Source organism: Cyanistes caeruleus, chromosome 4, assembly GCF_971803275.1.
Source record: "Cyanistes caeruleus chromosome 4, bCyaCae1.hap1.1, whole genome shotgun sequence".
NCBI classification, from domain to species: Eukaryota; Metazoa; Chordata; class Aves; order Passeriformes; family Paridae; genus Cyanistes; species Cyanistes caeruleus.
This window is the reverse complement of record NC_141704.1, coordinates 37,740,810-37,763,629: the sequence shown is the minus strand read 5'-3', so window position 1 is coordinate 37,763,629 and position 22,820 is coordinate 37,740,810. Positions and strand designations below refer to the sequence as shown.

At 38.5% G+C, this 22,820-nt stretch overlaps 2 long non-coding RNA genes across 4 annotated transcripts in view; one reads left to right on the top strand and one right to left on the bottom strand.

The window, feature by feature from the left end:
• LOC111933889 (uncharacterized) overlaps positions 1 to 22,819 on the bottom strand; it is a 49,766-nt gene extending 26,947 nt beyond the window's left edge. Inside the window, exons 1-9 of one of the 3 annotated variants that reach the window (XR_015286454.1) lie at positions 22,654 to 22,819; positions 21,343 to 21,569; positions 20,180 to 20,250; positions 16,465 to 17,017; positions 10,037 to 10,278; positions 5,259 to 5,492; positions 4,336 to 4,488; positions 4,101 to 4,175; positions 3,108 to 3,374 (exon numbers count right to left, since the gene is read on the bottom strand). This is a non-coding gene — a long non-coding RNA (uncharacterized LOC111933889). Of the gene's footprint in view, positions 1 to 3,107; positions 3,375 to 4,100; positions 4,176 to 4,335; positions 4,489 to 5,258; positions 5,496 to 10,036; positions 10,279 to 16,464; positions 17,018 to 20,179; positions 20,251 to 21,342; positions 21,570 to 22,653 lie in introns of all 3 variants that reach the window. The other 2 variants (XR_015286455.1, XR_015286456.1) reach the window with 2 other exon arrangements.
• LOC147653584 (uncharacterized) lies at positions 114 to 4,540 on the top strand. The gene is made up of 2 exons (XR_015286457.1): positions 114 to 403; positions 1,249 to 4,540. It is a non-coding gene; the product is annotated as an uncharacterized LOC147653584 (long non-coding RNA).
• Position 22,820: the final 1 nt, after the last annotated feature.

Sequence of the window (22,820 nt, the reverse complement as noted above, 5' to 3'; positions counted from 1 at the left end):
ATCTCAGTAATTTGTTACCTGAGATACTCAGAGCTGTTCACAATAATTTTCATCAGCTGTTGGTCATTCATATTAAAGCATGTCCTCTTAATGAGTTTGTAAAACAGGCCCTCAGTTCATTGTGTATTTTATGGAGTATTTTCTCACTTTGTCTCCTTCAGCCTTGTAAACTACATGTAGTAGCTTTGGAAGATGTTTTAGGGTTTTTCCCGGCATTTTGGTTTTCCTGCTAATTTATCTCACTTTTCCACCAGAGGAAAGACGATGTTCCTAGTGTTACCAGAAAAAAAAGAAACTCTGTGGTTAAATCTTCTCCAGATACGTGTTCTGTGGCGCGATGCACAGCTAACAGATGTTAGACAGGCTGCTGCTGTCACCCAGTGGACAGAGAGGTTGATCACAGGTAGGTGTTACGTAGAGAAATTTTTCTGTCTGCAGGAATAGCTTGTTCCTAAGTGACAAAAACAGCCTTTGTTTTGCATAGCAAAGACGACAGGATGTTTAAAAGCACCTCTGTTCTACTGCCATGGCCGGTACTAAAATGTACAGAGCAAAGACAGGAAGCAGTGCACGCTCCTCACCGTTAGTTAGAATTGAGCAAAGAATAACCAAACAACAATTAGTGGGTTCTCTCTCCTGCTGGGAGAAACTAACAAAAATAACCAGGCAAAACAGTGTTTGTGCTGGTGTTTACAGAGAGGTGTGGGGATTATCAAAATCCAATTTAATGCAATTCTGTGCAATACAAAACATGATTGCATTTTTTTAGCCTAATAACAGCTTGCAACTAAGGTAAACAGCTTGTCAACAGCAGTGAACAAGATCTGGAGAGTCCTCTTCACAGTGTTACAACAGTAATGTATTTCAAAACATGCAATGTACACCTTGCATGCAAAACTTCAATGGAATAAATTACCTATAAATTAATCTCTTCCAAAAAAATTCTAGTGTTTCCAGATCATGTATGAAAACTATGCAAGTACTTAAAACTAACTTCAGTGATGTTCCATCTTACATTTTTTCCTGATTTGCAAGGAGTACTTCTCAGTGTTGGAAATTGGAATTCTTATTTTTTAAAATATTCTTATTTTTTAAAGACTAAAACATGCTATTGAGGGATGTACATCAAGACTTTTTGCCAGAGATGAAGCAGAAATGGGGTTAAGTGCACCCAGATGGCTAGATCATATAAGTCATCTTCCTTTTCTAATGCTGTGGCAACTGGGATGTGCTTCTTGCCCCCTGCAGGTGGAATGAGGATGACCTGATGCATTGAAATTCCTGAACTGCTAATAGATGAAGAAGAGTCGAGGCTGCTGGGACTACCGTCAGAACTCCTGACTCAAATTTCTCTTTCAGATCTGATAGCAATGGTTATTTAAACTGTAAGTTTGATGCCAGGGGCTTCTAAATGTCTCAATTTCTCTTTGCAAATCTATTTAATTCTTCCTAGAATTAACAGCTCCTCTGATTTATAAAACTTGACTTCACAGTTGTGAGCACAGGGGATGTAGCTGTGCAACTTACGGATTTGTCATAACCCTCTGGAATCCAGGCTTTCAAAATATTACACTCATACCATTAGTGCATGCGGGCCAACAGGACCAGCACTGTGAATTGAGGATGCAAACACAAACCATTTTTTCCACTTATTCTCCAAATAGGTTTTTGGGTCAGGCTTCCAGGAAAAAGGAAAAATATGAAAATTTAGGTCTGAAAACATATTTTCTTTCTTCCTCTTAAAGGTAGATATTTTATTCAGATTTAGCCTTTGATTCTTGGGCTAAAAATCCTGTCAGTGCTGAAATGCATGGAAATTACCTTAAAGACTTCATTAAGGCCCAAACATCACTTATTCTATACTAACTTTTAAAATGTTAATCAGAAATGGCAGTTTCTGTGTGACCAGTTTATCTAGAACTGGAAAAATAAGACATAGTGAAAGAAGTAACTTGAATGCCTTAACTGGTACTGAAGCTGCATGTATGCTGACTCAAATCCTCTTAACATTTAAATTTCAGTGCCGCTCCACTCATATTAATGACAGGTGGAATATTTTGAATACAGAAGTCACTGATGATTACTGTCATGCCCTCTATGCCAAGAGGATAAAAATACCTCTTCAGTCTCTACTACCACTTCCACTGTTAACTCTATTGAGAAATTTTCAGGTAACAGACAAAATTCAGGGAACACTGAGACAAAAAAAACCACCCCATTCCTTGTTTTAAAGTGTTCATCATATTACTTATCTTTTGCTTTTTGCCTTTCCAAACTTTAATTTACTCATATTTCCAATCATTCTAAATACAGACTTAGAAAAATGTACTTTGTGCTGTGTCTTTCCTTAGTACTTGCAAATGTGAAGGGAGGGCAGTGTCTTTCATTAAATCACTACTCATTAAGTTTGTACTGTAAGGAAAATGATCTGATTTGAAATTTTCTAGCAGCACGCTTCTGTGTGGAATGTTTTTTCCCTCATTTTTATTAGAAAATGCTGATTCCTGGAAACCAAAATGTTTCAACAACAAGAAGAAGATATTTTGTCACACTGCTACCAAATGACAGATTTCTGCTCAACTGAAGCAAAAGCTTCTCGTGGTTAATAATCTTTGGGTCTCACAATGCCACAAAAGCCACACACATACCACAGAATTTCCTGGTACTCTGCTACAGAGTTCTCAGGTTTTAGGGCCCTGCTTTACTTGAAGGCATTGTTCAGGGTTACTGCCTCAGCTGTTTCAGAAAAAAAAATTATGTGAGGAATTCATCCAAGATAGGAATGGCAATTTACTACATCTTCAAAGATACACATTCAAGCAATATTTGGTTTTCAGAAACAGGATTTCTTTTTTGGTAGGAAATTCTAGGAATTTCTAAACTTTTGTTCTCCTCTAGAGGTATTTTTTTTTAACATGAATTTCCTAATTTCCTGGAGAACACATATTTGGAATTGGTGCCAGTTAGACATTTCCGGTGAGACAACTTTTTAGACAGTTAAGCAACCAGATAAACATATAGTTATAAAAACAAACAAACAAACAAACAAACAAATCCTCTTTAGTTTTTAAACACGTGTTGGAAAACTACCATCTGGTAAAACCCACCTGAGCACAAGGCATACTTCTGTTCTTCCTTCATAGAGGTGCTTTGTTTTATCTTCACAAGTGTCCTTGTTTGCTTTTGACAGTGAGACACAGGCTATTATGATCTGCTCCTTAGTGGGCATTTGCTTTTCAGTGAGGTGATCATAATCCAGGTGTGGCATATAGGGAATCTGATGATTACTTCAGCTGCATGTCTTTCTTTCTTCTCCTGTAATTCTGTGAAGCATGGCAGGTCAAGCAGCCTGGGATGTCACCCACAACTTGTCCCTGCCATGAGAAAGACAAAATATCAGAGAAAGTGTTACCAAGTTAGATTATCAAGCAACTCAAGTACAGATTGAAGAGTAACATAAAATCCTCTCTACAAACAAGAGGCCTAGGCTCAGTCATCCCCTATTATATAAGGTGTGCAGTCATCTCAGCATTTCAGGTGTTTCTTAAGGCCTCATGCAACCAGGAGTGCTTCAGATCTCCTGGTTTCTGCCAAAACACAGCCTCTGAAATCCAGCCAACAGGAGAAAGAAGGATGTGCTTTAATTAGATGAGCTAACCAGACAGGCTTTGGTAGCAGCCAGGAGCAAACTTCAAAGGTTACTCCTTACTTATTTGAAGGTCTCATAAGCAACTCTTATCTCAGGCAGTTGATTGTAGTATACTCCTTTTATATTCATATGAATGTGCTATGTGTGTTGGCATTATTTGTCTTTTACAAGTGTGGTGAAGACTAATTTGTTTGAGAAGTCCTTTTTAAGCGGGGGGAATTCTGTAGGTTGGTTGTTTCTGTAAAGCAGGCAGGAGGAATGCCAAGATCCAGAGCCTTAACTTTACACCTCTAATGAAGACATCATGTCAAAAAAAGCACCTCCCACTCTGATCTTGCTCACTCCATTCTTGTTCCTTTAATTTTTGTTTATTTTTAGACATTGTGGAGTTTGTAAAAAAACCACTGCTGCTATTCACCCATAGGAGAGGTATCAATAAAAGCAAACTTGCCTCAAAGACACAAGTGAACCTTGAGCCACCGAAGATGCAATAAGAAATCATGTCACCTTGTCTTGTTATGAGAAACTGCAGAGACAACATGAAGGACCGTTGAGGATAATTTAAGTTTGAAAAGCTACTCTTGTTCTTACCATATACAATGTATCCCATGCAACAGTGTAATGGCTTGAAGGCACACGAGAACTACTTAACTATATGCAGAAATGAACTGCTACTAAAGTCTCACCAGCAGCGTTTGCATTGGAGCCATCATTGTCCAAACTTAGTTTAGATTCCTTACTGTGAATTAATGGCATAGAGTTCATTCCTTTTATTTACATAGAGCCCAGCCATAGGCAGCTTCTCTGATTTGATGTTACTATTCAGTAAAACAGAAGTCCTGTATAAGAAAATAACAATAAGGGAAGGTTTAATGGCAAAATGAAACAGATGAGCAATTTGCATTAGCAAGATGTGCCACGGCTGGGTGAAGTCAGGTTTCAGAGGATTGCCAAGGTTATTGCAAACCTCTCTGCTTTAATGGATTGAATGAAAAGACATTCATCTGAGACTAGCAGATTATTTAAAATCAAATATAGACCATCTTGTACTTGAAAAGGAAAGCACTCAGGAAAGATGCTGTAAACAGTATTTCCTCTGTTTTTCTGGCTGCCCTCACACATTTTTAAGAAGGCAAACAAAGCAGTATGGCTATGACTCTAAACAAACTCTGATAAAACAAGTCTTAAGCTCAGATTTCTATATATTTCACCTGTCAGGTGGTGGCACTTGAAAGGGCAGAGCATCAATCAAGCACAAGACACATAGGGATTGTGTTTTCAAAAAGGTTTAGAGAAGCACTGCTCCCAGTTAGAATTTTTTGGAGGCTACCATCACAAATGAGGCTGATAATACAAAAAAAAATTAATCTTATTTGCTAAAATAGTATTAAATATCTAATATGGGCATTTTTCCAAACCTTCACAATTGCAGCTTCATTGTTGTTGTTGATTCTTTTAGACTGTCATATGAAGGCTGAGGTACTGAAAAAACACCTCATGAAAAAAAGAGCGTACATTCTTATTGTGTGGCATAAGCAATCAGTCAGAAAAGATCCAGTTAGCGACCAGGGGGAAACTAACACACATTCTCCTCGTCCCCCTCATTCACCTGGAAGGGTAAGAGTATGGTTCCTGCTACATGCTGTGAGGAGGTGCATCTGATGTATAAGGAGAGGAGTTTCTTGGGAGCTTGGCTGTTCTTCCTCTTCCCTTGTGATCTCTGCATACCTGAGGTAATTGAGAGAGCATCTGCAGATGGAAGTATGCCCTTCCTTAAGGGCTGCAGAGGAAGGTCAGACATTTTCTGAAGGTGTATGCAGTCAATTCCCAAAATACACCACCACTGCTGAAATCAATGGCAAAGTAGGCCTTGGTTTTGGAACTGATAGTATTTTTGCACTTATAAATGTAACTCATCTACTCTGTGATACAAAATGCACAGCTAATAGTGAACGTGAATTGCACAATTACAGAATCACAGGAATTATAACTATTGCTTACTTCTTTTTAACAAAATCTTGGTTTACATGCTAACATTCTGTATTCTCTAAAAATTTTAGAGATTCTATAATGTGACAGCGTGACTAGTAATTTAAATCCTGCAAATACTAATCTTTTTCAGATTTGCATCTGTGAATTAAATCTTATATAAGTCCTTTCAGAAGAAATTAATACAAAGATTCTGTGGCTAAACATACTTAAGGGCTACACAGCCAAGAATCAGAAGAATTTTCTCAAAATGAACTGTAATCTCTAAATGTCAATTTTTTTGCAATAGTTTGTCCAAATAATAGCAGTTCTAAAGAAGAGTATTTTCTGCTGGTAGAAACTATGGATGCAAAGAACTACTAAATGACAGATAATGGCAATACATCTGGTTTTAATGATCTCTGATATATGCTTACTAAGGGAAGAGAATTGAAAGGATTAGCTGGTATCTGAAGGTGTAGTCCAGAGCAGGACATGAATTATGTTCTCTACTGTCCAGCTCCTCATAATGATGACCATGTCTACTGTGGGAGAGTTTTTGGGGTGCAGAACCTTCATAGACAGATATGAAAGCAGACACTAACAGGACTCCAAAAACAAGGGTGCTAATCTTAGAATCCACCTCTTCAAGACAGCTGTGTTTATGCTTACCAGCTGTGCTTAAATTTAAAGAGAGTATTTATCACTCCTGTTACGATTATTTACTGGTTTCATTGTAAGGCAATGAAATATTTGCTGGTTTATGAAGTTTTGCTGTGTACTATCTTTAACTATTTGGATTGCTGGCAATTGGAAAAAAAAACCTAGAGCTATTTTAATGCCATAAAAAAAGACTGATTTTTGGAAGAAACTAATATTAATTGACAGATTCTTTCTGACTTTAACTAAGAGGCACTGTTTAAAATTCAGAGGAAAGGTCTTTAAGAAGAATCAAAGGGCAGAGAACGGAGACAATTTCTGATTTATCACAAAGTTTAGACCATTTTTGGTGTTTCCAGCTAATCTGCCATGAAATAACAATTACAAGTATTTAAAATGCCACAAACTACAGATTGATATTATGTAAGCAAATACCACCTTCTATATCCATTTTCAAAAAACCGAAGTTTAGCTTATGAAATATAGTTTGAATTTTTGTTTCCAAACAAATAAAAGGTTAGATTTTTAAGATGTTCATTTACTAGTTTATATTCCCTCATTTAGACTGTTTCCTTGCCTATGTAAGAAGAAAGCTGTGCAAATGAAAAGTTGGGAGGTTTTTTTGCTAAATATAGTGGTGTTAGTAGTAGTAGCTTCATGGATTGTGTTCTAATATCTAAGCCTGTGAGCTACACATTGTAGACATCTTACAAGGTATAATTTAATAACTGAAAAATTGAATTTCCCAGAAATTCAGGAGTAAATCAAAATTCCTCTTCAAATTAATAAGATGTATACTTGCTTCCTATATTCAATGCATGCTTTCACCTTTTCTAGGCTAAATGGTTTCACACATAACAGGAAGATGGAAATAAAATCTAACCAAAGAGAATTCTATTTTTGTTTAACTTGGTTCATTTCCCACTGTTTCATAAATATATTTTTCCTGACTGGCAAATCACTAAAAAAATCTGTTTCACCAAAGCATGTTTCAATCTAACTATAAGACAGTCTTTGCCATAAAGATGTAGAGTTTTGGCTGGATAGTTAACCTAAATAGACTGACAGCACACTGCATGAAAGTGAAGACCAGAAAGATATCAATCAGGATTTCTTGAGGTTGCATTCACCTCCTACATCACAATGAATTATAGCTACCTCTGAATGGGCAGTCAGTGTACTTTTTATATATAGTGTATATATTTTCTGGTATATCAGAGAATTCTAGATAAACTACAGATAATATTTAACCATCCTTTCAGAGGAAAAAAAGAATACGCAGCTGTGTTCTGGCTGCACCTACATGCACTAGATGTAGGGTGGTAGAGACTTAGTCATTGAGATTTTGAGTAGAGAATAACAAAATAATTAAGGAAATGAGACTTAAAAAAAAAAGGCAGGAATAGGAACCTAACTACATAGGAATAACTATCCTTTTAGGCCAGACCTATAGTAGGTGGACATCGGCATAAATCCACAGGACATTATATTTAATCTCTAGAAGCTCTCAACTTCATCACTCAGTAGCAGGGCAGTTAGCACATTTAAAAGGAAATAAACTTGGGAGGTGTGTTTTCTGGAAAAGCTCATCAATTCCAGAGTTTGCAAAGAAAATAATAATTCTGAACAGCCTTCACAAGATGCAGTCCAGTAGCAGTTACAACACACCAACCCTTTATACTGTGGAAGAGCCACACCCTGCAGTGGTGCCAAAGACAAGCACATACCTTCATGTTGCTACTTGTAGAAGAAGCTAATTGCAAAGCACTCTGCAATCCTCACTGTGATGAATTCATTAACTTTAAAGGGCAAAAACAGATTTACTGACTCCAACGAGCTTTCATTTTTATGTTTGGATGGAAGCAGCAGACTGAAGTCTCAAAGGGTGATCCAAGACCGTTGGTCATAGATGAGGAAATTATCAATTAATCAAGGCTTAAATCTACAAACAAGTTTTAGTGCTGTCATTCTCATTTAAATCCTGCAAAGTTAGCTTGTTTCTTAAGAACTGTGGACAGAGACAGCTCACAGACCTTTGTCTGATGACTTCTACCTAAAGTAAATGTACTGAGACAGTGCATGTTTTGGAAGCTGGGGCTGTATAGCAGGAAGACCTGATCTCTCCTACCTCTCAAGCCAGGTATACTCCTGAGGCAGAAGCTGTGGAGTCAGACATGGATGGAGTTGGGAAGCTCTAGTCCTTGCTTTCCCTTTACCTACAGTGGGCAGGATCTGGATGGTATTTAGACCCCAGTAAAAAAGTAACATTTTAGTGCATATACAAAGTTCTTTCTTGAAATTGTGGTCACTAAAGCCTTTAGCATTGTTTGTGCACATGGACCATGAAGAATGCCCTTCAAGCAGAGGTCTTGTAACTGTTGCTATTTAATCCAAAAGTCAGTTTGCACCAGCCTTTTCCAGCCTCTGGCACTCCTACCCATTCAAATATTATGTTCAAAAACTAACAGCTTTACTAGACTCATTAACATTTTCATAAGGTTCCTGTAAACATCAAATTAATTTGATATATTTGTTAAATTCTATGATCTGTAACATTCTGTAATCTGTATTTGATAACAGAAACTCTTTCAGTAATTATATGCCTTCAATTTAGTAAAAAACCAAGACTGTAGATGTAGCATGATAATTTCAAATATCATGAAGATTTGAATATGCCTGCAGATTTTACAGAAAATCTGTAAAAAACAAAAACAAAAAAAAACCAAAAAAATCTGTAAAAAACAAAAGTCAGTTTACAGAAAAAACACCAAGTCCAAGTAAGAATATTTGCCTATATTAAACAGTTATGGCAGCTGTTCAGAATTTTACTGCCATTTGTTTGAAGTTATTCCTTTATATCAGCTGCCAGCCTGTAGTGTGAGCCAAATAAAGAATTGGGTATGGGTTTGGATACCTGTCACTCTGTTAGGGCCTTATGCAGGCCTGGCATAAAATACTCGGCATGGTGTCAGTATCTCTGTAGTGGGTAGCAGGAATTTAAAAATCACTGATCCAACCCCTGTAAATAATGGGTTTGTGTACAAACTCCATGCCTGAAGGCACGCTTACTGACTGGGGTCACAAATGTTCTACCTCTGTTTCTGTAATTTTGGCAGCATGTTAGGACCAGCTCTGGTAACTAAAAAGCAGTGAGAGCCTTTTCACAGACTTCAGTGGAAAATGGATGAGGCCTGAAGTAAAGCAAACAACTGCCTGCTAGTGAATATGGCCAAAAGCAAAATGAGGAATGTCTCATTCATTTTCCCAAGCTCAAAAAAGACATTTACAAGACAATTTTAGCGGGGAGGATGGACCTCTGTTGAAATCCTGAATTAAAATAGTTCCAGGCAATTTGCTTTTCCTTCTTGCCAAGATGCTACTTGAGTAAAACAGTGGTAAAGATACCCACTCACGTAGGTGCTGTTGGAAAAGAGGATCTTTGTAAAGAACAGGTTGACAACAGAAGCTGTGGATGAACCATTCCTGGAAGTGTCCATGACCAGGCTGGATGAGGGCCCTGAGTAACCCGGTGAAAGGTGTCCTTGCCCATGGCAGGAGGGCTGGAACTCAATGCTTTTTTAAGGTTCTTTCTGACCCAAACAATTCTTTGATTCTATGATATACTAAATAAATACAAGCATTAGAGAGAACAGAAGATGTGAAATTGGAAAAAAAAAAAAAAAAGAAGAAAAAAAAGTTAAGAACAACAGCAAGAAAAGTAAAGCAATAAATATTAAATAAATATCTGGCTGGGCATACCTGCCATCCCAAGGCCATTTCCATTCTCTGACCATACATTTTTATTAGTCACCAGACCTCCTTCCTGATAAAGCATCACTGTTGTTGCTGTAAACAGTCAGAAATATGAAACCTGTTTTTCCTGGTGTATCGCAGTGAAGCCAGCTACGCAATCCAAGAAGCTCTCTTTGATCTGTGAGTCCTTAATTAAAGAGCCACTTTGCATATCTCCTCCTTCATCTGGCTTTTCTCATGGTACAGGCCTGTGAGGCAGATATAAATTTTTAACCCTGTAATACAGACTAGAGTTGCGTTAAATTATTGGTTTAGTAATTTAAATTAAAAACAAACTAGTGTTAAATGCTGTAGTAATGACATTTCCAATTACTAGTAAATTCCTAGGAGTTCTGAAACACTTCAAAATTTGGTGTAAAATTTAAAGGAAGAAAAAATAAAGTTAAATAGAATGTGTCATGCATATATGAGCCCTCAGTTGGCTTTTTCAGAAACATTTTTATGTCTCTATATTTAATATTTATTAATAATAACATGGATGCTGATAATATTATCCAGAAGAAAAATGCTGATGTTCAATTTACAAGGTCTGGTAGGCCTGAATCTTCAGAAGAAATCACCTGTGTTCTTGCTTTCCCACAAGAAGGGATCTGTTTTTTCAGATGCATTTGAAATTGACACAGAGGTTATAGAAAATACCAGTGTTGTCCTGCAGTTTAGCAACAGACCCTTTTAGATAGGAGACCCACCCTCAAAATGAAGAATGTGGTGTAGAAGGGTAAGCATCCAAACAAATCCTTGCAATTGTTTTAACAAGATGGCATAAGATAAACCTGTGAGAATGAATGAAACCCACTGAAAGAAACAGAACCAAGATGAAACTCTAAAACCATGAGCAACACTTTTTAAATGACTTTTCTTAAAACAGGCATCTACTAAGATCTCAGAAAGACAATTATAGTCTTAATTTCTATCCTTATTAAAAACAGACTAGAAAAAGGAGCTGGAAGAGATTTAGAGAAGTCAGATGCATTTAATTAGAGGAGCCAAACAACTGCAAGTGTTTGGTGGTGGTCACCCACAAATATCTCAGTTCCTTGTTGTATGTAAACTTTTCAGGGTTAGGTCAGTAGCCCGACTTTCTCCATAAAGCTATGAAAATTATTTTTAATATGAAAAATCATAATTATGATTGAACAATACACAGAACAAATAGCATTTCATCAGTTCTTTTTATGACCTATATGATGCATTGTGCCTCTCTGCACTATGAGACACTAAAAAGTAGTGAAGGAGACAAGAGTGTGCCTGCAATTTATCTCCATGAAATATCCATCTGCAGCTCATGTCATGTATTCCAGGCACCCAGAAGGCTGCCTCCCAACTGCCTGCTCCCAACTGCTAAATATACATATTGTATATTTACAATATATGTACATTTATATTTATTGTTTATTATTATTTATAAATAATATATTGTATATTTAAATTTTCTAGTAAGCCAAAATGCATTCTGTCCTCACAACAAATGGGAAGTTCAATTTTCTAAGCAATTTCCATCTAACAATTAGATATAGCAATTTAGATAACATAGTGCTTTGGGGCTGCTTGAAAAAATGGTGGCATTTGACTCCAAGAAGGGATTTGTAGAGGGTACAAGGTCCTTCACCTCCATGTTTCTTCACCTCCACCTGACTTGCACACAAGATAGAAGTGGTGTTTTTCCTCTTCCCAAGTCAATATCCTCCAATGCCAAACTCTCCACAGACTATTCATCTGTCTGAGCAAAATTCTGTCCACCAAAGACTGTGCCCAGTTTTATCTTTCTGAGTGAAGAAGGTAGATGAAAAACAATCAACCAAAATAAACCCAGCCCATTGTTAGACACCCAACTAAGATATGACTCCAGGCAGCATAAAAAAAGTTAAGTTGCAGAACAATTCACCTCTATCGTGTCCATTATTGTTCACATTGTCCATATCCTTATACAGCTTCATGCTCTCTGCACTAATTTGCAGCTTCAAGGAAGTGCACCAGCGTGCCCGCTAGGAAGGCAGATGTTGCCATGTCCAAAAGGGGTGCAAGTTCCAACTATAATGAGACCTAGATAAGGGCTAAATATGTTGGTATAGAAACCCCCCATGAGAGTTTGCAGAGCTTTGACAAACAGCAGTATGCTCAGAGGACAGCTAAAATGGGAATCAAGGAGTTATTATTCTCTAGTTTTATGGCTTTTGTTACATGCCTCTGCAGAGAGCACAGGGACTAACACTATCAGCCCTGTATCCTGGCTATTGGGTCCAGGTGCATATTGGATAAGTGAAGCCACTAACCCAGTCATGTCCTTCCTTGAACAAGCAGGTTGGGAGGAATGGAAGATGAGCAGAGCTCTCAGTACAAAATCCACCCACTTGACTAAGCACACCCTGCTAATCTCCCAATTCCCTCCCCAAGCAGTATCAGCCTTAAGTGGCAGATTTTAGTTTTGTTTCATCAATGACCTGTCCTTAAGACCTCTCTACAGGGAATTACATGATTTTGCCATCTTTTAAATTCTGTTTCACATGAGAATCTTGAGGAGCTTTGTGAACATTGATGGTAAATATTATTAAATACATTAGGCTCAGATAGAAAGGGATCTAGTAAGATGTCCAAGATTATGTAAGTTGCCTGTGGTTAAGCTGGCACCAGAAATGACCACATTGACCTAGACATGTACACAGCAGAGATCCTTTGACTGTGAGGAGCAGCCAACTTTGAAAGTCTATCTGATTTTTTTACTTCATCATCTTGTATTCCATATACCTGTTGTTCAGCTCTTCACTTCTATTGCTCACTTCATCCCTCTGAGAAAGAACAATAATTCAAGTATTCTTTTAATTTTTTTATCTAACAGCCAAATTTATATCTATTTCACTGCCATGAATGATCTCGAGAAGGAAGCAGAGAGAGTTTGAGGCTGGCTAAACTAACACAAAGCTAGGAGGAATGTATTTAGTCCTGCTTTTGGCTGACATACTTTTCAATCAGACACTCTATCTGCACTGTTCTACATGCATATATGAGGACATGCCTCCAGTACTTTTATTTAGTCCTGAAGCAGCTATAAAAATGTGCAGCTCATCACAGTAGTATTAGGGAAACCAAATCATTAAAGGAAAAAAATAAGCACAGAAGCGGGTCAATTTTTTTTTGTGAAACATAAGCCGATAAAAATCAAAGTAATGTTATTTCTTCAAGCCAATCTTTCTTGCTGTTCCAATTTTGCCATAAAATATTGCTCAGTATAAACTTTTTGCTGACCAGGCTAAGCATAAATATTTGAGAACACTAAGCCAACTGTCATGGCACTAACACAGGAATCTGGTGACAGCATCAGCATACTGCAGTATCAGAAGCAACATTTTACTTCCAACCTGATGGGCCATCAGGGTCTCCAAATCCATGTAAACATGCTCATGTCCTATGAAAGGGAACACTTTGCTTGTAGGGAGACCTCATGATCTATTTGTACCACAAATGTTATCTTCAACTAGATGATTAAATCAGCTGACTGCAGAGCTTTGGGGACCATGGTGATATAGAAGACCTCAGAGCAGTTGCATCACAGACTGTCTCAGGTATTCTCAGTGTTTGGATGAGCTCTGTGCTCTTATAAAAACTGCAGGCCAGGATCCAGAATCCATGAGGGCAAATGACAGATACATTTCAGAGAGTTCTCTAAAACAGGTAATTCTAAGACATTATATGTCTCATAGGTGGGAAGACAACAGCGCTCCTTTAAATAATCAGAAAATATGATGTTTCCTGTGTAAGCCCCAAACAATAAGCTTTTTTGTTGCTCTTCTTTTCCTTGGCTTTGCAAACACATTACATAGCAACTGGAAGGTGACATACAGAGGCCAGCCAAAAAATGCAAGCTCCATGTTTTGCTGCAGCGTCAATTCTTTTGGCCTTTGGGCTACTCAGTTCCCCAAGGAGTCAAGCAGTGATAATACCCAATTCCATGAGGAATAATATGCCAGTGTATTATACAATACATTGTAGCATATACACTTCGTGCATGGAAAACTGCTTGACTTTATACAGCCACTTTCTAGTAAACCTGTTATTGTGAATGATGATTTTCCATGTAAGATTAAATCTGAATATACTTATAATTTTGCCAGTATACAGGAACTGTCAGTTAAATAGCAAGATACAACAATAGAAATTCAGGAACTGTGCTGCAGATACAAAATTATACAAGCTAACTTTAATAACTTGTAAGTAATTAATACTTACAATTACTTATCAGCAAAGATTTTTTTTTTTTTTTTTTTACATTTAAACCTAGCCTGCTTTAAAAATTTCAATGTTTCTTCCTTGGAGAACTGATCAAGCAGTGTAAATCTTAACTATCCTGATACCTCCTCCATTCCTTGATAGTATTTAAGCACTCTAGTTGATAATCAGAGAATGGCTGGTGTATTTGGAAGCTACCATACATTTTATACACTTGGCCAGTTCTGTATGGGGATCCTCCAGGGTGTTAAAGCTATCTTGTGCTATGATAAAAGGCTTAAATATAAGCAGCATGAAGAAGTCTAGAGGCTGTCCTGTAAGACAACTGTGGTTGCAACTGCACTATGGCAGGTATATTTTCCTTAGTAAATTATTCACAAACAAGAACTTAGTGGGTAAGAGCTGTAGACAGAGAAATCCATGACCTGCTGCTGGGCATTCCCTTTACCAAATTAAGAAAATAAACCTGTGATGACAGACCTGGAAAATGGGAGATCCCAAAAGACAGGAAAGGGTATGGACAGGCTAATAGAAGCTGGTTGTCTTGACTCTTTAGGTGTTCATCTGTGATTAAGAAAACTCCAACAGCTGCCAGGCTACACAGTGCACTGACTGATGCACTGGCAGAGTGCTGAAAGGAAGTGTGCACAATCTTGAGATCGCTGACACAGAAGAGTAAGAGGCTGCCTGTGAGCACAAGAGCTAAGGGTGGAATCAATAGTCTTGCAAACTTAACAGCTCAGAGATATCAAGAGCATGCAGCTCTACACTGAAGCATTTCAGAAATTATTTGTTACAGCCAGAAGGAAATGGATGCCACATTTTCAGAAAACAACAGAAGAGATGGTATCACTTCATTCTGTCCACATTTATTTTGTCATGGAGCTGATCCTCCATGCTAGGATGCTGGATGTCTCTGCAGCACTTTTAACCTTCACCAGCCAAGGAATTTCAGTTCTGCAGCCCCAGTGGCACCTGACCAACTTCATGGCCAGCATCAGGAAGAAAATGAACTTTTTTTTTTTTTTTAACATGGCAATGTCCTTAAAGAAATCAAAAGATCAGTGAAGAGTAAGCAGTTCTTCCCTTCAGATCATCATTCAAATCTGTCCATGTTTTAGGCAGAACTGATATAGTGCCTTGTGAAAAACTTTTCAGTTAGTCCATTAGTTCTCCCATTCAGAGCAAAAGTGCAATTCCGTCAAATATATCTGATCAGATGGTTTCCAGTAGGAAAAGGCTTAATATAATATCTGAAAGCAGTTAGGCACCCTGTATTCTACTAGCAAAGAGTAGTGGATCTGCAGTGGCTCTGTAGAAAACCTTGTTGGCAGATGATCAGAGATAATCAGAGAAAGACTGGATATTTTAAAAAATATTATATTCAAAAATCAAGGAGTTATTGTTTGACAATTTATTTCTTATGCTAATCCATACTTCAGTTAAATCAGACATTCAGAATAGCTGTTCAGGTACTGCATATTCTATCCTAACCACCTCTGCTAAGAGCCATATAACTCTTACGTCTTTTTTCACAGATGTTGGATGAGAGTGAGAAGCTGATTGTGATGGGTGCCTGACTTGCATCAATTTGCACAGCACGAGCTAGACAGGAAAAAAACAGATTGCAGTGCTTAGGATCATACACTGAAGGGTGAGTCTGCTTTCAAAAACATAAACCCAAAGGTATTTTTGGGTTTGGATTTTTGTTTTGTTTTGCTTTGTTTTTAAAGAGGAAAACTGCATAGCACCTACAGAGCTAGAATGGGCTTGGCCCCAACCTGTGGTTCTGCACTGAAGATTACTTACACTTGCTGAATGAAATGCTCTTGATGCAAATATTTTTGCTGGCGCAATATATTATGACTCTATCACTCACCTTGAAAGAGGAGACTAAAAATGCTTTGATAAATGGTTTGAAACATTGCCCAGTTTCACTGGCTTTGTTCTTCTAAGTGTTTGTACCTCTTGCTTCAGCTGCAAAGTTATTTCATCATGTCCTAAAACACTGCTATGCAGAGAACTGCAGTATAACAAGCTATAAAGTTGGCCTAATCAGCCAGCTGGGAGAGTAGACTTAAGAGAAAGTGCTTTCTACCCTTTGGAGGCCAAACATTACAACACAGCACATTTACACAGCATGACCGTACCTTTACTTCCAAGAGACATGTTCGGTGCTATCTCAGGTTTTCTTTTTTCCTTTGTAGTGCAGGCTGGTAAAGCAAAGCCTTTCTTGCATTGTTCTCTTCTGATGGCAGTGATTTCCCACTCTGTACATCTGGATTCAAGAGCACCACTTTCAACCTCCTCTGAGACTTGGCTTCACCTGGTTCCCACACTTCTGTACAGTAGTGACTTCTGGGGCTAATTATTGTAATCAATCCCCTCAGTGAGTTCTCTCCAGCTACAGGTTAGCATGTTACCAGTCTCATACCAGCAAGGAGCTGCGACTTCTCTCCAAGTTCCTGCAACATGCTGGTGGCCACGGACTTATTCAATATGTTCAGTGGTGACCTCTCATCCACCTGTGGGATCAAAGATGTTGGGCAGATCCTTTGGTTTGAGCCCTCCATAGTGGTTTTGCACAGGACACATCATAAAACTGGATATTTTTCTTTCCTTGTTGTATCACTTTTTAAAAAAGCATCTTCATGCCCTTTGGTATGCTCCTCTGTACAGATGACACTCCTGCCTTGAATTGGGCTGAGGAGAAAAAAATGCTGCATTATTCAGTGAGACCAGTACCAGATAAAAACACTAGAAAACAGACTGGGTATCTTTGCTGCCACAATCATATGTGAACAGGCTGGCAGCGCGTCCTTACACAGCTGAGACTGAGCGGCATTTCCTCCCAAGGAAGACACTCCTAAATCAAGCTTAGAAACACCTGTGCAGAGCAGCATGAGGAGACTGAGTGCAGCCAGTGCCAAACCAGGATCTTTGCACTGACAGCGCATGGTTTGGACTATGCCTGCTGAAGTGCATGTAATTTAACACGGTCATTGATTTCTCCTCTCCTATGTAAAATTATTTTCTCGTGCCCCAGAGAATAGTAATCAAATAAATCCAAATTTTTCATTTCTTAGATGTCACATGTGAAGAACCTTTTGATGTAATAAAACTTTAAGTGTCTGAAAAAGTCTTCTCCAGTATCTACTGATTTAATCTATCCTATTTTCTGTTCAGTTTTGGTTTGGTTTTGGTTTTTTTTCTGGTTTGGAAACTGATTTTCCGTAGTTTTGGGAGGAACATATTTATTATAATTAGAGGTCTGCCAATGTGAAAAATTTCTTAACAATTTTTCTGAGTGTTAAAATCTGAAATACAAAGAAAGTTCACCAAGAAAAGTCTTAGTCTTCAAGCCTCTAAACACAAACAAGCTTAGCTGTAACCACATGGTTACCCTTTCCAGTTTCAATGGTATCTTTTTTCACTCTCTGAATGCACACAAATAAGTTCATAAATTAAAACAATCTGGAGTAAATTTCTGAAATTCCAAAGCAAGTTTGGCAAAACAAGGTTTGTCCTTGGAACAAAAATATCAGTTTAAAGCAAATGTGATGAGATCTGAACTTAAAACTCAGTTATCCTGGGGAGTCACACCCCAGAGGAATGCTGTGAACACTGGCTCCCAGTACATTAGTCAGCAGACATGAATTTCATTAAATCCACAGAGCTCCACACCCAGCACTGTGCTATTGTTCAGTCCAAGCCAAAACAGTAGAACAAAGCTATTATGTGGCATTATACAACTAACTGTTCAAGGTTTTTAAGTTAAATATATTAAACTCACAAAATGCTGACAGCAGAAATGAACATTAGGTATCACAGCTCAAGGAGGCAGGGTTAGATATAGGACACTGTCACCTTCCCAGTTTTCTCTCTCTGCTCACACTGCATGGCAGAGTGCCAGTTCTGGCCCTGTGCTTCCCCTGTCTGTCGTGCTCTGTCCTGACCACATCTACCTTGGAAGTAATTTTTGTGCCTTCCTTGAAAAAGCAGTTGATAGAAACTTCCTTGGTCCCACCACTAATGGTGTCACACCATTACGCGGCAGTAAAGCCAGGGGGAAGATCTGTAGTGAAATACAAGAACAGCTCTGGTTTCTTGCCTTTCTCTTTCATTCTAGTTTTCATCTACAGCAAAATGAATGACTGTTTCCAATTTAAGACTGGAGGAGGTGTGAAGGTGAAATAGAAGACTAGCCTGGATATAAAAGAAAATACCTGGTGAAAGAAATATACAGGTACTGCCTCCAGCACTGCAGCTGTAAACACTACTTCCATTAGTTCCCCAGAATGAAGAAGGAATGGAGCAACCCAGAAGAAAGTTGCTACATTGGCAGGCTGTGGAAAGGAAATTGTTAGTGCTTTTCACCCTAACAGTGAAGCTGAGAAATTACTTTCTGTGTGAGGTCTTGAAAATTTTCTTCAGGTAAGAACTTCCACTGTGTGAATGGGAATACATTAATACATCAGTGTATTAAATAATATAAAATTGATTACAAATCTCCAGTTCAAAATATAACTTTCTGATACTTTAGGTTCATACCACTCTAAACTAGGGTTTTCAGGAGATATGACCTACAACTATTTCTGAGGCTATACAGTGTCTCAGTTAGTTATGTGAAAAAGAAGACTGCTTCCATCTGCAGTTATGACTCAGTACATCAAGAAAGATGCTTTTATTATAAAAAAATAGATTTTATTACTTTATCATAAATACCAAAAACAGCAGTCTAGGGACCCTTGGCTGTCTGTAGCCTTTCATTCTTTACCAAGACTAGGCACAGGCACAGAGATGTGCTGTCAGGGAGATGCTCACTGCAGCATGTCCTAATGTATGTTTCTGTATACCTGCCTAAAGCAATAGCTCCTTGTCACAGAAATATAAGAAGTCTTCCTGAGACACTATTTTGTTCATGTGAATCTTCTAGTTTAAAAGCAATTTAAAAAGGAAGCTCTAAAGAAGGCCATAAGCTGACTTTTATATTTCACAGCATGCATCTATTGATGCAAACTGAGAAGCATTTGCTTTGTCCCAGTCTGAGTACACACACACACACAGAAGTCTGTGCTTCTCACGGTGACTTTCACCACTGAGAGAGATGAAATTTACTTCTTTTCAGAAGCAGTCATACATCCCTTGAAACCTGTCCTCCAAGGGACACAGATATTGGGACATGAGCTGAGGCATTGCAGTATGTTTGGATTACAGCTGACAGGCTGTAATCTAACTGGTGTTTGGCAAAAAGAAAAAATAAAGCAATCACTAAGGAATGTGGAAAGAAGGCCACAGTGAACAGAGTTAAATGTAATTTTTTTGTCTGGTTTTACCACTCTGATCTTGCTACTTCATCTAGGTTATAAGAAAATTTTAGTGATGGCTGAGGAAGCACAAGAATCCTTTGTCCTCAGCAATGGGTGACAGGGAATATCTTTCCTTCTAGAGTTCATAAGACATATTTGCTCTCATGCAGGAAACATTTTCCTTGTCTAATTCCAGCATTTAGGCCTAATATTAAACCTCCAGTCATAAAAATTTTCCCATTAACTTTGGTAAATTTTTACAGCTGAGTAAGGACTATGAGTTTTGGCCCTAAGCTAGGAAAAAGAGTATTAAAGTGTCATACACACATAAATAATGGCATCATGCTCAGAAATACAAACAGAAACAAATACAACATCCCACTGTTCAACTCTTCTGGGGGCTGATATAGGCCACTTACTCCCTAGTTGTCCTTGCCCATTCCCTTTCCAGGATTAAACCACAGCTGTTGGAGACAGCTCCCCCACTCCATTCCATGCCATTTCTTGACACTTACATATGGTTTGAAAACAAAACATGAAAGAAAACATAACATACCCTAAAAAAAAGTCTTTTTCTGAAGATCATAACTTCGTTTGCTCGGAAAATAGGGCAATTTGAGCAGTCTCCTTAGAAGAAAAATAAGAGGAGATGACTCTCTGTGTTGTCTTTCAGGAAAGTGTTTTAAATCCTGCTGATGTTTTGGACTGCATTCAGCCCTTCCCTCAATTCCCCAGCCACTGCCTGCCTTTGTCTGGGAGGTTGGTTAAGAAAAACGAATAGTAAGGAAACAAAAACCTCCAGCTAAAAATGGTACTCACAGGTCTTTCCTGGCCTATGGCCTGCTGATACTTTCACCTTATCACGTTGTCTAGTACAGCATGAAATTGGGAAAAATAGCATCCATTAATATAATGTGTATTAAACCCTGACTGGCAGGTCAGAAGGACAATAGAAGAAGGACAAAAATCTCTGAGCTGGTAAGGGCATTCTATAAGATGTGTCTCATTCTCTCTGCACCTGTGAGCTTGGATCATCTTAAAAGCAGCCAGATGGGGAATATGGAACCTGTTGTCAGCCTGTTCATGTTAATATTTGTTTTGTCAATGCAGTCAGGCCAGCTTCTTTCTCCCACTCTGCAATTTTTTTTTTACAGAGCATTCCTATTTTTGCACATTGGTTATCACACTATTATATATGGTGCTAATTCTGGGCCTGGAAGTAGCATAACCCGGAAAACTCTTTACTTTGCTTTGTCCAATGTGCCCTCTTCACTGAGAGCCTGATGCACACAGCCTGGTCCAATAACACCATCTCAAACTGCAGAGACACTCAGTTAATCCTGCTTCTTCTAGTTCACACACAGTTTGCTTTCACTCTGCTGGACTTTATTATATTCTGGGTTAAGTGTGACACAACTCTACAATTTACTTTCAGCCTACTTTTTTTAAGAAAAGAGGTTTACGTGAAGGTTCATTTTCAGACAAAATTGGTGGAATAACACACCCAGACATAATGATGCTCAGACACACTTTCTAAAAATCATCATCTGAGTAGACAATAGCAGCTCAAAGAAATGTTCCCACCTAAACAGAGACAGGCCAAACTGCTGAACCATGTGACACAAGTCATCTCTCCTCCTCTGTTGGGGTATCACAGTGACTATGAATTGTGCCAGAGTCATTCTGGGGAGGAAAGAAACAATGCTCTGAGAAAACTACCTTTGTGAGTTCAGTTGATCACAGAAACATTTATTCTGCTTGTGATTTTTTTTCCTCTGATGCATTTCCAAATCTCACATTTGCAGCTTCTGCATGAGATGCATTCTTGTTTTATCTGTCTCTGGCTAGTATCTCTCCTTCTGTCTTTCCTGTGCTTCTGTAGACTTTATGGACTCCTTTATCTGTCACTTCACCTCTAGAGTCAACAAAATCCAGGGTCTGGCAACCTGTTTTGGCATACACCAGATCAAATGGAACAGGAGCACAAGCACTCTTTTTCAAGTTGTCAAAGGCACTAGAGGGGTTAGAAGAAGGGGTAGAGCAGTCTGATGTATGAGAAGCTAATGGAATAAAGTAAACCACAAAATCACTGCTGTCAGATATCCTGGGACCATTACACTGTCCAACTTCAATAAACACACAACAGGAAGATGTAAGATGACCCAAAAGGGAGGATGCAGAGAATTTGGCCATTGATGCTCCCCCTTTCTCCTGCCACCATCCACAATAAAACCCAAAACCAAACCAGACTGGCTCTGTAGATTCTGCTTTTACCTTATTTCTATTTCTAGAATAGAAAGCAATAAATCCAGAGTGTTCTAGGCAGCATTAGTGCACAGGCATTCTCAGTGTGAGAGCAGTGGATATCGTGCTGCAGTGACACTTGTTTGAAGCAGGATGGACTTTGATCAGTACTAGAGCATTAGCTTAGTCTTTCTGAGTCCTTTCCTTGCTGGGAATTGTATCAAGTCAGGAGTGAGATGCCCATGGGTGTGAGCCAGGGAAGGGGCAGGTGGAACCAGACCAGACCCCAGTGGGGCCAAGGGGACTGAATTGGTACCTCAGTGAGGAACAAGGCATTACCAGTTTTCCCAAAGACCTGCCTGCACAGCTAAGCAACACAAGGCCCGTTTTTAACATTTATATGTTATCAATTATGATGGCACTACATTATACTGTGTTCAAGTATACCAAGGAGGAAAAGCATTTTTCAGCCAGCATGGTTATACTAGTAGAAAATCTGTGAAAAGTATAAACTCATTAAATTAATTTTAAGGACTGGGCTGATTAATACTTCATTAGTAAATGCTGGTAATATTGGCATTTTGCCTTGGTTTTGTATGTAGTAGTAGAAAAGGGACAAGGCAGTGTCCTTTAATATGTATTAGAATCTTCCCATTTTTGATCTATGCGACTTGGAACAAGTGATTTTTTTCCCCTTGATATTATTTTCCTTCCGTACACAAGTTATCTCTCGTGTAAGTTACATTTCCTCAGTGCCCTCAAATGGTAAAACCTTGACAATCATACATGCCGTAAGGGAATGTAGCAGCTGTTCCTTCTGACGGAAAGGACTGTTTTTTAAAGATTTCTTCTTTCCATTTTTTATCGCGCCCCGCAGACCGAAGTTACCCCGGCCGCGCCCCCGCCGCCCCCTCACGGGCCCGCGCGCGCACACCGGCGGCAGTGCGCGTGCG